This window comes from Zootoca vivipara, chromosome 4 (genome assembly GCF_963506605.1).
Source record: "Zootoca vivipara chromosome 4, rZooViv1.1, whole genome shotgun sequence".
Taxonomy (NCBI): Eukaryota; Metazoa; Chordata; class Lepidosauria; order Squamata; family Lacertidae; genus Zootoca; species Zootoca vivipara.
In genome coordinates, this window is record NC_083279.1 from 13,132,213 (window position 1) to 13,148,082 (window position 15,870).

A 15,870-nucleotide genomic window follows, 5' to 3' on the forward strand; every position below is an offset into this window, starting at 1 on the left:
AGTTTTTAAATGTTTTTTGGAAGCCGAACTTCCAACACGGCTTCCGATTGAATGCAGGAAGCTCTTGCAACCAATCGGAAGCCATGCCTTGGTTTCTGAAGGTTTCAGAAGCCAGACAGGCTTCCGGAACGAATTCCGTTCGAGAACCGAGGCTTGACTGTAAACAAAATTTAGAACCTTTATTAAAACATTGGAAAATAGAAACATTAGGACAACATTCATAGTGAAAACACCTCCTGAAATAAACCTCACATCTTAAACTTAGCAGGGGCAGTGCCTCTCGTATTTCTAATGGAAGGTTAGTTCCACAGATTTCGGCCCAATACACTGAAGGAATGATTCCTAATTAGAATCATCAAATTGTAGGGCTGGAAACCACGAAGGTCATCTAGACCAACCCCCTGCAATGCATTGACATGTGTTGCATGCCATGCTTCTGGTCCATGGGGGACCACTAATAATGCTCCCACAGATAAGCTTGGTTCATACTGGCCCTTAAGGTTGTCATGAAATTCTATTCAATATTGATCCAGAGTAGATTTCAATGTATAATTAGCAGAGGCAATTAATATTTCATCCACCAGAGCTTTAATGCTACGGAAGGCAAATGAGCCTAATGGTCACAAATTCAATGCATTCAGGATTGGCACTGTTCGTAAGAAATCCAGTTGCAGCAGGCTTAACTTAAACCTACAATAATCTATAATAAGTCTAAACCCTAACACTAAGCATACTATGTAGAGACCACCACACCAGAAGGGAGAGAGATAGAAAGAGAAAGTGAAACCCAGGCTCCTTCTGGCCTTTTATAGTCAGCATGACCTTGACGGAAAAAGAGATAACAGTACCAGTTTAAACCAGCTATACTCAGCTTCTCTGAAGGAATAACCCAAACATCTTGAACCTTTTGCTTGTTTCTTTCACACAGAGAAGCTTCCAGAACCCTCTTGAATTAATTAGAATAGGAAAGATCTCTACACATGAGACCAACACTTTCTGTACTAAGAAATGCAAACTGACAAATGTATCCTGGGCCTAAGTTGTTCAGGACTTTGCAAACTAGTACCATAACCTTGAGCCAGCTCTTTTAGAGGGACTGCAACCCCATCTAGGGTCAGCAACTAGCTTATCGCCTGGGCAGACCAATGTGTTCTTTGCCATAGAACTAGAATGATTCCCCCATCTATATATACTGTATACGTAAGCATTTTAAGATGCACTCATTTTTCTAATAGAGAACTTATTGGTGGAATGCCTAAAATACTACTACGTTTTGAGGGCAGTCCTGTGTAGGGGCAGGGGGGCAACCAGGTACACCTGCCGCTTGCCTCAGAGGGCTAAGCTGGCTGGGGTGTCCCTTCAGGGGCTTGTCATGCCAAGATGGCCCCCAGCCTCCCAGCCCACCAAGGACTCGCACCCCGGGCCTCAGACAGGCTCTGCATGCTTCACACACAAAACATTCAGCTTTGACAGACTGCCTTGCGATCCAGCCTCTTTGCAGAGACACCGTATAGTTTGAGAAATCATACATTTCAGTCAAACTGTGCAGATCAGGGCCGGCTCTAAGGCAAGGCTGGGTGGCGCAGGGCCGTCGCGCGGCTGCGCCTGCCAGACAGCCGCAATGGGAAACGGGGCAGGGGCCGGAGCGATCTTCACACCATGGCTCCAGGGTGCCCGTTATGCTTAAGACGGCCCTGGTGCAGATGAAGGTAGAATTAGTTTAGCCCACTTTTTGCAGCAGGTCCTTTTTATCTGAGACTCCCAAACCTGCCTGTGGATCAGAACTTTCAGTTTCTCTAGATTTTGCAATGCAGTTTCATGGTGCAATAAGTTTGCTCAAAAAGGCTTGGTCAGTACTTCACCAAACTAATAGAAGTACAGGTTGTACAAACAAGTCTGGATAAGGAACACGGGCAATTTTCAACAGAACTGGAAATTGAACATTTTCTCAGTTTTTTCACTTGCTGTAACTGTGGCAGTTTTTATTGGATCAGTTTGAAATCTGGCATTTCCATCGGGCAGACCATACATGCCGAATCCAAGTTAGCCATTTATATATGCTATAGATGTTGAGGCAAGATCATGGCAGTTTTAAAAATTATTTTTTAAAAAATTATTTGCTTCTCTTCTTAACTATAGGAACACTCCTGTGCTCTTATCAGAGAGTGTGAAGTTTTTAATGATACTTCTTCTGCCTTGCCCTTTTATTTATGCCCCTTGTTTTCTTTTGAAGAGCACCAAATTAATTTGATGCAGTCTGTTTTAAGGCTGTCTGAATAACCCTAGAAAGTCAAGTGATGTAACCCCCTAGTCTAAGCTCTGTGTCTCACGGCTATCTCTGCTGAGTGTAAATCATTGTCTCGAACTCTCCAAAGCTGACTGCATTTATAGGACTTCTCCAGCAGGGCTCTCCCTTGCTTTATAAGTGAACACGGACGGCTGTGCCTTTCATCTGTAGGCTATGTGGCAAATATTTCTTTCTGCTCTTCTCCCCCACAATTACAGCTCTGAATTGATAATCACTAATAGAAAATATGGGATATGGCAGTCAGAAGCAGTCGGCACTTCCTCATGAGTCAACCTAAGCACGTCTGCTTCCTTAGCACAAAGTCTATTAACTACCAAATAAACATATGAAGTGTACAGTACTGCAAGCCAATCTGTGTAGACCTCTGCACTGTGTTTTCCCCTCCCCATCCCGTTAATGCTGAGATGTTAATGATGCTAATGGATTGTACTTCTATTTCTAAGGGTCATCATGCCACTAAAGAACTACATGAGCTCTAACTCTCTTACCTTGGGGCAAGATCATATTGCGTGGACAGGCGAAGTCCTCCAAACCCGCAGGCGACCCCCCGAGCGGAATAAATACACGAGATCCCAACATGCTATGGGATTCAAATTGGCCACAACTTTATTCAAATTCAGATGTAGGGAGACCTTGGCTTCAGGCATTGGGCATTATCCTTCCCAGTCCCCAGCCGGGGTTCTGGGAGGCTTCGGGGTCATCCACATGTATGGGGGTTGGGGCTGGCTCTGGAGAACATATGTTCAAGCAGACAGAGCCCGCCCCCTGTTCGCCGCCACTGGTAGGGGGAAGTGATGACACCTATTGGCATGGTCAAGGCTTCCCCCAATACCCCGATCTTGTCACCGCAAGGGGGTGAGGTCTCAGCCTCACGCCCCTCCCTCTAGGAAAATCGCCAAAGATTTCCGCCCAAGGCCTGACACCGCCAAGTTGTGACATATTGCTATGGGAAAGGCCAATGCAGGGAAATTCCTTTCCGACCCTTCAACAGCGGCCTTGACGTAGCAGCACCTGAGAACCTGTAGAGAAAAGTTTAACCTGCAAAAGAACATGAATGAAGGGTGGGGAGGGTGGGACCAACTGGTGCTTGGAGGCAAGATTCAAATGCTATTGTCTGAGCCAGTTTGTCCCTACCCTTACCTGGCCATCCCCTGGCAACACCTCCCCAGGCAGGATTGGATGCCAGGCTTGGGTAGGCGGAGACCCCTGGCATCCTACCTGGGAAGGCGGTGCCAGACCTGAACTTCCAGGGAGCCGCCCTCTGGGATTAGGGGGCTGTGTGCGACCACGCAAAAAGCGCCCCCCATTGATGTGTGGAGCGGTCATTCCTAATAGACAACCACGTTGCAAAAGCCCAGTCCAATATGAACATAAAAGGGCAACAGAATCAGTTAATTGGCTGAACAAAGTAAGGATATAGTATAATTGGCCTGGCATTCCATTTGTTTACACTTTGTCTGCTGCTACGTTTTTGCCTTTTTGCCTTTTGGGTGGCATATGTTTACACTTTTTATTTTTTGCATTAAATCAAATTTAATACAGACTCCACAAAATAAAATAAATAAATAAAGCAGTGAATTTTTTTCTGGGGGTACCCAGGGATACGCATACCCCTAAACATTTTGTGAATCTAAGTTTGGCCTCATTGAGGGGCAGCATTTCAATATGAGTAGGAAAATGAGAGGGGGGGGGATCACTGATCTTACACAATCTTAGGGCATTAATGGCCAATATAGGTTCTCCACAGACATGTTTGTGAAATTGGTGGGAGAAATTTGTCATCTACGTCCCTTGCATATGAAAGGAAGTGGAACCAGGTTTCATCAAAGATGTATCTCTTTATAACACCTTTTGCTACCCTTCTAAGCCCAGTTAGGAGCTCTGAAATAGCCACATCCCAGATATTGTTGAACCATACCTCAAGGGCTAGCTCAGGCTGGGATTTCCAAAAATGCACCATCACCAAATGTGTAAGCCGCCAGTAGAAAGAAGGTTAGATCTTTATGTTTTATATTTTCTTTGTTTTGGTGGAAGCTGCTTAGAGACGTGTTTGATTTCAAGTGATTAATTAATTAAACAAATACATTAAATTAAGTCAGAGACCTCTGGATACCAGTTGCTGTGGACATGCAATTGTTTCCTTCATGTAAGCTTAAAAAGCTTTTGTCTGACCACTGTTGGGAACAGGATGCTGGGCTAAATTGCACCTTTCCATTGATATATAATTTTATGGTATTACGAAAGAAAGAAAGAAAGAAAGAAAGAAAGAAAGAAAGAAAGAAAGAAAGAAAGAAAGAAAGAAAACGTGGTGTGTTATGAGCCATCAAACCTCGGAAATACATCTTTTCCCAAAGGTTTCCACAATTTTGGCCACTAGTGTATACTCTGACCCAGCAGGCCAGTTCTCACGTTTTTTAAAGAAAAATGGTTCACATATAAATTTTTTTTCCAGGATACTTATCAGTAAAGTACCAGTCTATCTAAATATTCTACTTATTTATACAAGGGATCTCATTTAAAATGTATCAATTCTTTTTTTTAAAAAAAATGGAAACAAGGGGAACTATAAATATGTCTGCCATAGGAGCCAAGTCCTAGGGGCCAAGGTCCCTTCGCCCCCTCTCCTAAAATATTTGAGCCCCCTTCGGAAAAAAAAAGATGGGCATTGCCATTCAGATGGGTTGTGTATGTGTCACATCATGTGATTTATTATGTCGGGGCTTAACTTCCCTCCCGATATTTTATTCAAGTTGGCACCCTGCTTATCTATATTTAAATTTATAAGCCAATCTGAGAGCAGGTCAGAGCATTAAATAAAAATAAAAATCATAAAGACCGGGCCCTTATTCTTGTAGGTCTTATAGATGGTCACACAAAATTGCCACCAACTCTTTGAAAAGCAGCTGCTTTTTTTATTGATCTCATTCAGCTTTTCATTCTGTGGTATTTGCCATGCAAATGGGCGTGCTTTATTGTCATTTATACAGATTTGACATGATATTTCCCTTTGCTAATATGTTTTGACCATTTTATCATTCATATGTATGAGGACCCCCCCCCCCACATTTTTCCTGATTCTGTGTCTGATCCATTTTTTGTCCCAGGTGATTCTGTGCCATAAACCCCTCCAGTATTTAAGCACTTTTATAAAATGTTGTTGTTTCGACTCTTTGTGACCCCATGGACCACAGCACGCCAGGCACTCTTGTCTTCCTGTATGTTATAAAACATAGGTAAATGTAAAGGGACCTGAAATATACTCGGAGTCGAGAGTGAATTCCATGCTCTTTATTGAGCTCATAGTCATCAAGGAGAAGAAGAGAAGAATGGCTCTTTCCCCCAAACCATCTGCTTATATACATTATTTACACAATGGGCCTTGCGTGATTGGCTACTTCAGGGCTACACCTGTGGGCCAATCAGGTTGTGGATTGACTTCTCCCTGCAGCCTGATTGGCTGCTCCTACAGGCCAATAAGGTTGCGGATTCACTTCCACCTGGAGTTGGATTAGGTAGCTCCTGCGGACCAATCAGATTGCTGATTCTGAATCATATTGTTCTAGGATTCAGCTCAGTACATAACAGGACCCCTGACCATTAGGTCCAGTCGTGACCGACTCTGGGGTTGCACGCTCATCTCGCATTATTGGCCGAGGGAGCCGGCGTATAGCTTCCAGGTCATGTGGCCAGCATGACAAAGCCGCTTCTGGCAAACCAGAGCAGCACATGGAAACGCCGTTTACCTTCCCGCTGGAGCGGTTCCTATTTATCTACTTGCATTTTGACGTGCTTTCGAACTGCTAGGTTGGAAGAAGCTGGGACCAAGCAACGGGAGCTCACCCCTCCACAGGGATTCGAACCGCCGACCTTCTGATCAGCAAGCCCTAGGCTCAGTGGTTTAACCACAGCACCACCTGGGTCCCTTGTTATAAAACATACACACAGCTAAAAGACCGGATGAGGAGTAAAGAGAATACTTTTATTTTAATAGTTAAATCGCCGCTATGATAGTAGACCTAGAAATACAGTACAGTACTGTATATCTATTTGTCTTGAGTCCAATCTATGTGAGAATAGAGTCCGTCCCAAACCCTGACAACTTTCTCTGAAACCATAGGCCTATATGGTGGGGCAGAGGTACAAAACGTGTCAAACCGAAACCATCCAGTTCAGACCATGTCACTTCTGGAAAAGCAGCTCTGTGAATAGGAATGTTAGATGTGTAGGATAGTCTCAGAGCAGCAAACTGTCAGTTTAATGCCACTTCATCTGTTTCAGGTCAGTGTTTGATGCCAGCACAAACACTTAGAAAGCAAGACCTCTTTTTGCATTGGCTTCCTACAGAAGAAGCAAGGCAGTCTTGAAAGATCCTTGGAATTTTGTTCCATTGATTTTGTAACTTAGGGCTGATTCGTGCATGCCTAAGCCTCATTTGAGGAGTGCAACACCAAGAGACGAATGAGAATTTCATTTCACCCAGTGTCAGTTCAAATGCTGTCAAATTTTGATTGAATTTTGATTGAATTTTGATTGTTACATACTGACCCAGGGGAAGGGCAATTATATATATTTTTCCCCTCCGGGGGAAAGGGTCATGACCAGGCACATACCCTCCAACGTTCCTCAGATGAAAATTGGGACATTTTTATCTGAGGAACCGCAAGGTGTTTCCGGCTGGAGGAACAGCAGGGAGGGCAGAAATATGCAAACAGGCACTTTGTACATCCTCAGAGGTGCTACTGCCACCTCTTCATTTGCACACTAGTGACTGGGACCCAACACTTCTTCCCCTCCCACCCACGCCCTCTCCCCTCATCCTGCAAGCCGCTCAAGTCTCACCCACCACTGCTGCTGCTCCAATCTGCACTGTGGCCCTTTTAAGCCCATGGGAGTGGTAGGGGAGAGGGGATAATGACCTTTTGGGGAAAGGAGGAAAGAAGAAAGAGATTCAGATTTGATGGTTCTATGAGGTTTATTTTTTTAAAAAATGATTTTTATTCAATTTTCATAAAACACACATTAAAAAAACCCATACAAGATCAGAACAAACACTTTAACACAATAGCAACACTACACATATAACTTTAGCCTCAATTTCCTAATCATTGTCTTATGGACTTCCCCTCCCCCCCTTCTGATTTCCCATTTATTCCCCTCTTTAGCAATTTTCCTTCCTCCTATTTTTTTATCCTTTTCATTTTAATATCTCAGGACTATTTAATTGCTCATCTTCTATCATTGTGTATGCCATCAAATGCCAACAGTGCCCTTCAGCTCTCTATATTGGACAAACAGGCCAAACCCTACGCTAAAGGATAAATGGACATAAATCTGACATCAGGAACCACAAGACAGAGAAACCAGTAGGAGAACACTTCAATCTCCCAGGACATTCTATACAAGATCTCAAAGCAGCTGTTTTATTACAGAAAATTTTCAGAAACAGACTGGAAAGAGAAGTTGCTGAATTGGAACTCATTACCGAGCTTAAAACCACGGAGCCACCTGGGATGAACAAAGACATAGGATTCTTATCTCATTATGCATGATCAAGGTTTCTTTAGCGCCTCAGCCCTTGCTTTTCCCCCGCAGGACCAATTGCAGTCATCATCAGTCGTTAACAGCCATCAACAGGTTTACCACTCCTATCAGCCCATCACCCATTACCACCCACCCCCCCACCCTCTGTATATACATAAAGGTCTGGCCCTTCTGTTTCAAGTGTATCTGAAGAAGTGTGCATGCACATGAAAGCTCATACCAAAATAAAAACTTAGTTGGTCTTTAAGGTGCTACTGAAGGATTTTTTTATTATTTTGCTTCGACTCAGACCAACACGGCTACCTACCTGTAATTTTAATACCCTTTACTTTAAAATCCTACCCCTCCCAGACACCCCCCCTGCCACAAGGGGAATCCAGAATGAGGTAGGACAACAACAACAACAACAACAACAACAACAACAACAACAACAACAACAACAACAACAAAAATCCTTTTTACCATCAAACCCCCCACACCCCACCCCATCACCCTCCCCTGCCACCAGAGGGTACAGAATAGGGGGGGGGGGCAAATAGGAGTGAAGGGCTGCCCGACTATCCTAAAATATCAAAAAAATACAATTCTACTTTAGAACTTATTTATCTATCTCAATTTCACACAATTATATTATTCATCTCCTTCCACCTATAAACCCCTTCCAAATTTCTCCAAAAACTTCAATATTTTAATCCTAATCCACATTAACATTACATTTAATAATCATAATTCTCTTCCACCCCCTTCATTGCTGCAGGTTTCACCAATTTTCAACGTTAGTATCATATCATTGCTTCTCATTCTGGCCATACTTTTCCATCCTCTAATATTACTTAATTTATTCACCCCACATCTATTCTCCAATGCTTCACCACCCCATCTCCCAAATTAACCCTCTGCCACCTCCCCAACCACCTCTCTTCTTCCCATCTCCACTGGAAGTCAAATCCACTTTAAAACCTTTTAATTCCACAGTTCCCTTGCAAGATTTCTTCTTTCTGGAGATCAGATCCACTTTTCTGTGTGAAGACATGATCTTTCACTGCTTCTTTCTACAAGATTCACATTTGATGACAGGGTGAGGAGATGTGGAAGAAGGTCTGGGGAAAGGGGGAGAAGGAGAAGCAGGTCCAGTCATCACTGTGGGATGCTATTTAGCCAAAGAAAGTGAATGGTGGTGAAAGTGAATGGTGGTGAAAGTGGTGAATGGTGAAAGTGGATGGTGAATAGTGTGCCCCCCCCATTTTAATCACCTGCAAAATGATGGAAGAATGAACAAAATGAATTGTGTTAAAAGGGACAGGATGGAAGAGGGGAGGGAGAAGGGGTGCTTAAGTGTGGTCAGGTTTTTTTGTGTGTGGGGGGGTCTTTCTTATTGGTTTTCCCAGAAGGGGAAGGCTAAATATGTAGGGAAAGGTCTGCCTGGCCCTTGTCCGCCTTCCTCTCCATCACCTCTTTCCCCTGGTTTCACTCTCGGCTGGTCACACATTCCTTGGATCTGTTTACTTAGGAGGAAATGCATCTAGAGGTCAGGCTGGTGACAATATTCTATAGCTTCACGAGCCCACTGAATGCTTGGCTTTTCATTCGGGCTTCTGAAAGTTATAATATTGGACTGTATAGTAGGAAACTGGCATATTATTGAGGTTACATGGCGGAAAGGAGCCTGGTGGTCTGGAAGGTAGGGGAAGTGCTGTGGACTGCATTTAAGTTTTCTTCCATAATCAAGCGATGTGCAGTACATGCATATGTGACCCACTCCCAAGTTTGTTTGTTTTTTTAAAAAATATATTATTAATTAATTCTGAACATATTTATATCCTGCCCTGTGGAATGCCCTCCCATCAGATGTCAACAACTACCTGACTTTTAGAAGACACCTGAAGGCAGCCCTGTTTAGGGAAGTTTTTAATGTCTGATGTTTTATTGTATTTTAAAAAAAAAATTGTTGGAAGCTGCCCAGAGTGACTGGGGAAACCCAGCCAGATTATTATTATTATTATTATTATTATTATTATTATTATTATTATTATTATTAAAGCCGAGCCTTCTTTCCTTAACAAAGCGGTTTACAAGAGCTATCAGCTACTAAGAATTGCAGGCTGCAATTCACACTATATTCCTGCTGCTGCAGGTGTGTGCCAATTAGGTTTCCCTGTGCAATTTTCTCATTACCATTGATTAAGCATTTCTCTTTGCATCTGACATTTGCTTGGTTACTGTGCCACTTTGCCTAGGAAGAAGCCATTTGTATCACCGCAAACCGGTCTACGCTGATATGAGATAACCCCTTTCCGGTTGCCATAGAGTCCATCTCAAAAGGATCATGATCAGAATCAAAAGACCCAATACTATTTAGGAAATTCTGTGTTATCAGGATACTAATCCGGGAGGATTGCTCTTTCAGGGCTCTGCCATCACCATCAATCACCGGCATTGAATGTGTTGGCCTAGTGTGGGGCACCAAGGAGGGCTTGGCTGTCTGGCTGGTGTACCGACCACCCAGCGCACCAGCAGCCACCCTGTCAGACCTGTTGGAGGTGGTGGCCGGCTGGGCCTTGGAGTTCCCTAACTTATTGGTTTTGGGGGACTTCAACATCCATGCCGATGCCACCCCCTCCTCACGGGTTCCGGACCTGGTGTCTTCCATGGCGACATTAGGGCTCTCCCAGTTTGTTTTGGGTCCCACACACCAAGCAGGCCACACGCTGGATTTGATTTTTGGTGCAGGTATAGATGTGATCATGTCCCCAATTATGGAAGTGCCATGGTCTGATCACTACGCTCTGAAAGCCAGGATTGACTTACCGCCTCTGCCCCGCTTGGGTGGTGAGCCGATTTGGGCTCGTCCGCGAAGGCTGATGGATCCTGATAGATTCCGTCAGGCTTTACGGGACCCTGCTCCCCCTGGTGGCTCGTTAAATGAGCTGGTCGAGAACTGGAATAACCGGCTCTTGGCGGCCATTGATGAGATCGCACCTAAGCGCCCTCTGCAACCCCGCCGAAACCGGGCCCCTTGGTTCACCGAGGAACTTCGGAAAATGAAGCGGGACCTCAGACGGCTTGAGCGAGTATGGCGGCATACTCGCGACGGAGCCTCAAGAACATCTTATAGGTCGCTTATGAAAACCTACGAGATGGCGGTGAAAGCCACAAAGAAGTCTTACTTCTCAGCTTCCATCGCATCCGCTAGCTCTCGCCCGGCACAACTTTTTCGAACAATCAGGTCTCTAACAACCCTTGAGGATCAGTCAAATTTAAGCACAAATTCGACCCATAGCTGTGAGGCATTTGCGAGCTTTTTTGCGGAGAAAGTCTTGACACTTCGCCGTGACCTTTCTGCCAATTTTGATACAATAGCGGAACTAGAGGCCCCTCGACTGTCTTCGAGTTTAGTATTGGACCATTTCGACCACATACTCCCCGCTGATGTAGACAGATTCCTCCAGGCTGGGAGGCCCACCACTTGCTCCCTAGACCCCTGCCCGTCCTGGCTGATTAGAGCGTGTCCAGACGAGGTACGGGGCCCCCTGGTTGAGATTATCAACTTGTCTCTCAGTTCAGGGACTTTCCCAGAGGAGTTGAAGGAAGCAGTGGTGCGTCCGCTCTTAAAGAAAGCATCGTCAGATCTGCTAGATCTATCCAATTATCGCCCTGTTTCAAATCTTCCATACTTGGGTAAGATAATTGAAAGAGCGGTTGCCGAACAGCTCGGTAGGTTTCTGGATGAAACATTGGCTTTAGATCCATTCCAGTCCGGCTTTCGTCCCGGCCACGGGACCGAGACAGCACTGGTCACCCTAACAGATGACCTCCGTAAACAGCTGGATCAAGGCGGGTCGGGGCTGCTGATTCTTCTAGATCTGTCAGCCGCCTTCGACATGGTCGATTATGAGCTTTTAGACCACCGCCTTGCCGACGTGGGGATTCAGGGTACAGTCCAACAATGGCTGCGTTCCTTTATCTCAGGTCGGGGACAGAGGGTGGCGCTAGGGAGGGGGTTGTCACCGCGGCACTCCTTGGTGTGTGGAGTCCCGCAAGCTGCAATCATTTCCCCAATGCTTTTTAATATCTTCATGCGCCCCCTTGCCCAGATTGTCCGGAGTTTTGGGCTGGGTTGTCATCAATATGCTGATGACACCCAGATTTATCTGTTGATGGATGACCGTCCTGCCTCGGCCCCGGACACATTGACCAAGTGCCTGGAAGCTGTTGCTGGATGGCTACGTGGGAGTCGGCTGAAGCTAAATCCTTCGAAGACAGAGGTCCTCTGGCTGGGTCGGGATGACATGGGGCGGGGGGGCCAACTTCCATCTTTCGCTGGGGCCCAATTAGTGTCAGCCCCTTCTGTCAAGAGCTTGGGGGTAACCTTGGATGCCTCCCTTTCCATGGAGGCACAGGTTGCAACCACAGCCAAGGTGGCATTTTTCCATCTCCGCCGCATTAAGCAGTTGGTCCCCTATCTCTCTCAACCTGATCTAGCCACAGTGATCCATGCGATGGTCACCTCTAGGCTTGATTATTGTAATTCGCTCTACGTGGGGCTGCCCTTGAAACTGACCCAGAAACTCCAGCGGGTGCAGAATGCCGCGGCGAGGCTCCTTACGGGGTCCCGGCTGCGGGATCATATTCATCCAGTGCTTTACCAACTGCACTGGCTCCCGGTGGAGTACAGGATCAGGTTCAAGGTGCTGGTTTTGACCTTTAAAGCCTTATGCGGCTTAGGACCATCGTACCTACGGGACCGCCTCTCCCGGTATGACCCACAGAGGACATTACGGTCCACAAATAATAACATATTGGAGATCCCGAGTCACAAGGTGGCTAGGCTGGCCTCGACCAGGACCAGGGCCTTCTCAGTACTGGCCCCGACCTGGTGGAACGCTCTGTCCCAGGAGACTAGGGCCCTGCGGGATTTGTCATCTTTTCGTAGGGCCTGCAAGACAGAGCTGTTTCGTTTGGCCTTCGGACTGACGCAGTCTGACCCCACGGTTACCCTCCCTAAGGTTTTATTTATAATGGTTTTATCTTATTCGTAGATTTTTAATTTTAAAATTGAATTTTAACATTGTATTATTCTGTTGTTTTAACTGAATTGTTTCTTTTATATTTGTGTTGATATTATTTGTTGTTAGCCGCCCTGAGCCCGGTCTTGACTGGGAAGGGCGGGGTATAAATAAAAATTATTATTATTATTATTATTATTATTATTATTATTACTTTATCGCGGCTTATCTAATGTTTCTGTGTTGCAAATGCATTCCCGCAGCAATGAATGTTTACGCTATGGTTGCATTCGAAGGTGTTTTGCATGGAATATTTTCCGGTGTCCGTTTCCCTCCACGGTAGCTTTACTGGAATGAAATCCACTGAAGAGTTTGCTACTAGCACGTTTGTCGGTAGGCAAAATAAAGCAGATCTCCAGGGGAAGATTCTCAAAGCTAATCCAGCAGCAATCTAAATTTCTGTGCATAGATTTTTCCTGAGAGGGTGGATTTTCGGTTCTAAATAGTGTGCAAAATACCTGTGCTCTTCTATGCAGAATAATGCATGCTCACAGCAAAATAATTATATCAGAAATGCTTCAGAGCTGTAAAAACAAGCCATTTCCATTATAGCTCCTAGAAAGAAAAATACTTTTACAACTCATATATACAACTCACACAACCATACATTCCTATATTTATTTATGCAGTCCTTTCTGGTAATTGCACTTGATACATTAACCAGGCTATTATTATTATTATTATATATATATATATATATATATATATATATATATATATATATATATATATTGGGGGGGTGCTTTTACTATTTCAGCATCTGCAGAAATAACAGCAGCAGCTCAAACTTTTGATAAGACATAATATAATATAGCTCCATATTTGTGAGCTTTGGAGCATGGTATTCAAGTAAGCTTTGCTGATAGTAGACCCATTGAAATTAATGAAAATGATGAAGTTAGGTCCATGAATTTCAATAGGTCTACTCTCAGTTAGCTAAACACCACCATAATATTTTTCTTTATGTTTTGTATTTCACAATTTAACTCTTTATCAGTGGGTATTTTTTTGATTTTTTTTTAAAAAGACTATAATTCCACTACTTGTGAGGATCAAATCAGAGACCCAGATCTGAGAGCCAGTGTGGTGTAGTGGTTAAGAGCAGTAGGCTCGTAATCTGGTGAATCTCCGCTCCTCCACATGCTGCTGCTGGGTGACCTTGGGCTAGTCACACTTCTTTGAAGTCTCTCAGCCCCACTCACCTCACAGAGTGTTTGTTGTGGGGGAGGAAGGGAAAGGAAAATGTTAGCCACTTTGAGACTCCTTCGGGTAGTGATAAAGCGGGATATCAAATCTAAAATCTTCTTCTTGGTGTGCTTGGTAAAAAATCAGAAAGATAAGGTCCTTTTTTTAGCAGTTCTCTTTTGTACCATTTGTTCCTGGTAGTTAAGCTAGTTCTAATAACTCAGCTAAGCAAAAACAATACTTATCCAAATTTACCCCCTTCTTTCTTTTCATATTGACCCTCAAATCCTCCCCCGATCCTATCTCCATCTTAAAGACTTAAGATTTTTTAAAGGATTTCTTAAAGAAGAAGAGAGGTTTCTAACAAGACTGATGGCTTAAAACATGAATAAAAAGGCTGTATTCACACAGCAATTTATTCCATTTTTACAACTTTGGTTGCCGAACGCCTTGGAACTCATATGTTTCAGCTCCCGAATGATCGAAAACTGGAAGTGAGTGTTCTGGTTTTTGAACAACTTTTGGAAGCTGAACAGGAGCTTCCTGCAGCCAATCAGAAGCCCCCCCCCTTTGGTTTCCAAATGTTTTGGAAGTCAAACAGACTTCTGGAATGGATTCTGTTCAACTTCCAAGGTACGACTGTATAGTGAATATAGTGCAAGTTATTTGCTTCTAGAAAAATTCTATTTGCAAATAACATGGAAATGGGTGCTAAACCTGTGCTACATTCCAAGTCCCAGAAGTCCTAGATGTGGCTTTTGCATTGTACGAAAGCTCCACTATATGGTGGAATTAACTGGGAAATGTTATGAAAATGGAATAAACTGTTGTGTGAATGCAACCAAGGTCTACAAGAAAGAATAGAAAGAAGGAAAGATGGGTTGGTTGGGTGGGGGAAGGGAAGGGAAAGGATGGAAGCAAAGAAAAAGGTAGAGGCCACGGGGATGCAGTGGAGGCTGGGAGGAACTGAAAAATGTTTCTCTGGTAAGCAAGTAAGTTTACTAATATCCATAATTTATGCTGTTTTACATATAAATGTGGGAAACCAACAGAGGCAGAAATTATTAGTAGTATTAGCATTATTATCATAATATGACCTTGCTATGGACAATTGTCGGCTGCCATATTGTTGGGGCCAGGTAGGAATTTTTCCACTTGGCAAATTGGCACCAGCCATTTGGTTTTCATCTACCTGGTAGCAGTCGCCACACTTTTGTGAGGTTAGGCACTGGATAAGCCTTTGATTGTAGGGTGGGGAGGTTGTACCCTTTGCCCCCCCCCATCCTCAGTAAGGGTATCCTATTAAAGGGATCTCTCTGTCTGTGTGTGTGTGTGTGTGTGTGTGCGCGCGCGCACGCACGCACGCGCATGTGGATTCTGTCCGAAGCCTGGATGTGGGCTAGGGCCATATCACAACCCCTACGGGGACTCCTTGGGTGCCCCTGTCTGATGTAAGTCATAGAGCTCCCCCTCGTGGTGATTAACCCTTAGTTGGACTCCCAGCAGATGGGCTGGAGTCGTGATATAGCCTGGCCTCACCCAGTTCCTAAGCCAAATGGCTCACGTTTGTAACCAATAAAGTTGTGGCCTATTTGAACCCATCAACCAAAATAATTGTGTCCCTAATATTGTACATTTGGGAACTGTGAGTCACGGGGGCCTTGGCATGCAATTCCCTATTAGATGCTCTCTTTAGATCTTCCTGTGATTCACCCCCTCATTTTTTTTTAAGTTAGCTTTAGTTTATTCTTCATAAATTCTTTGGACTCC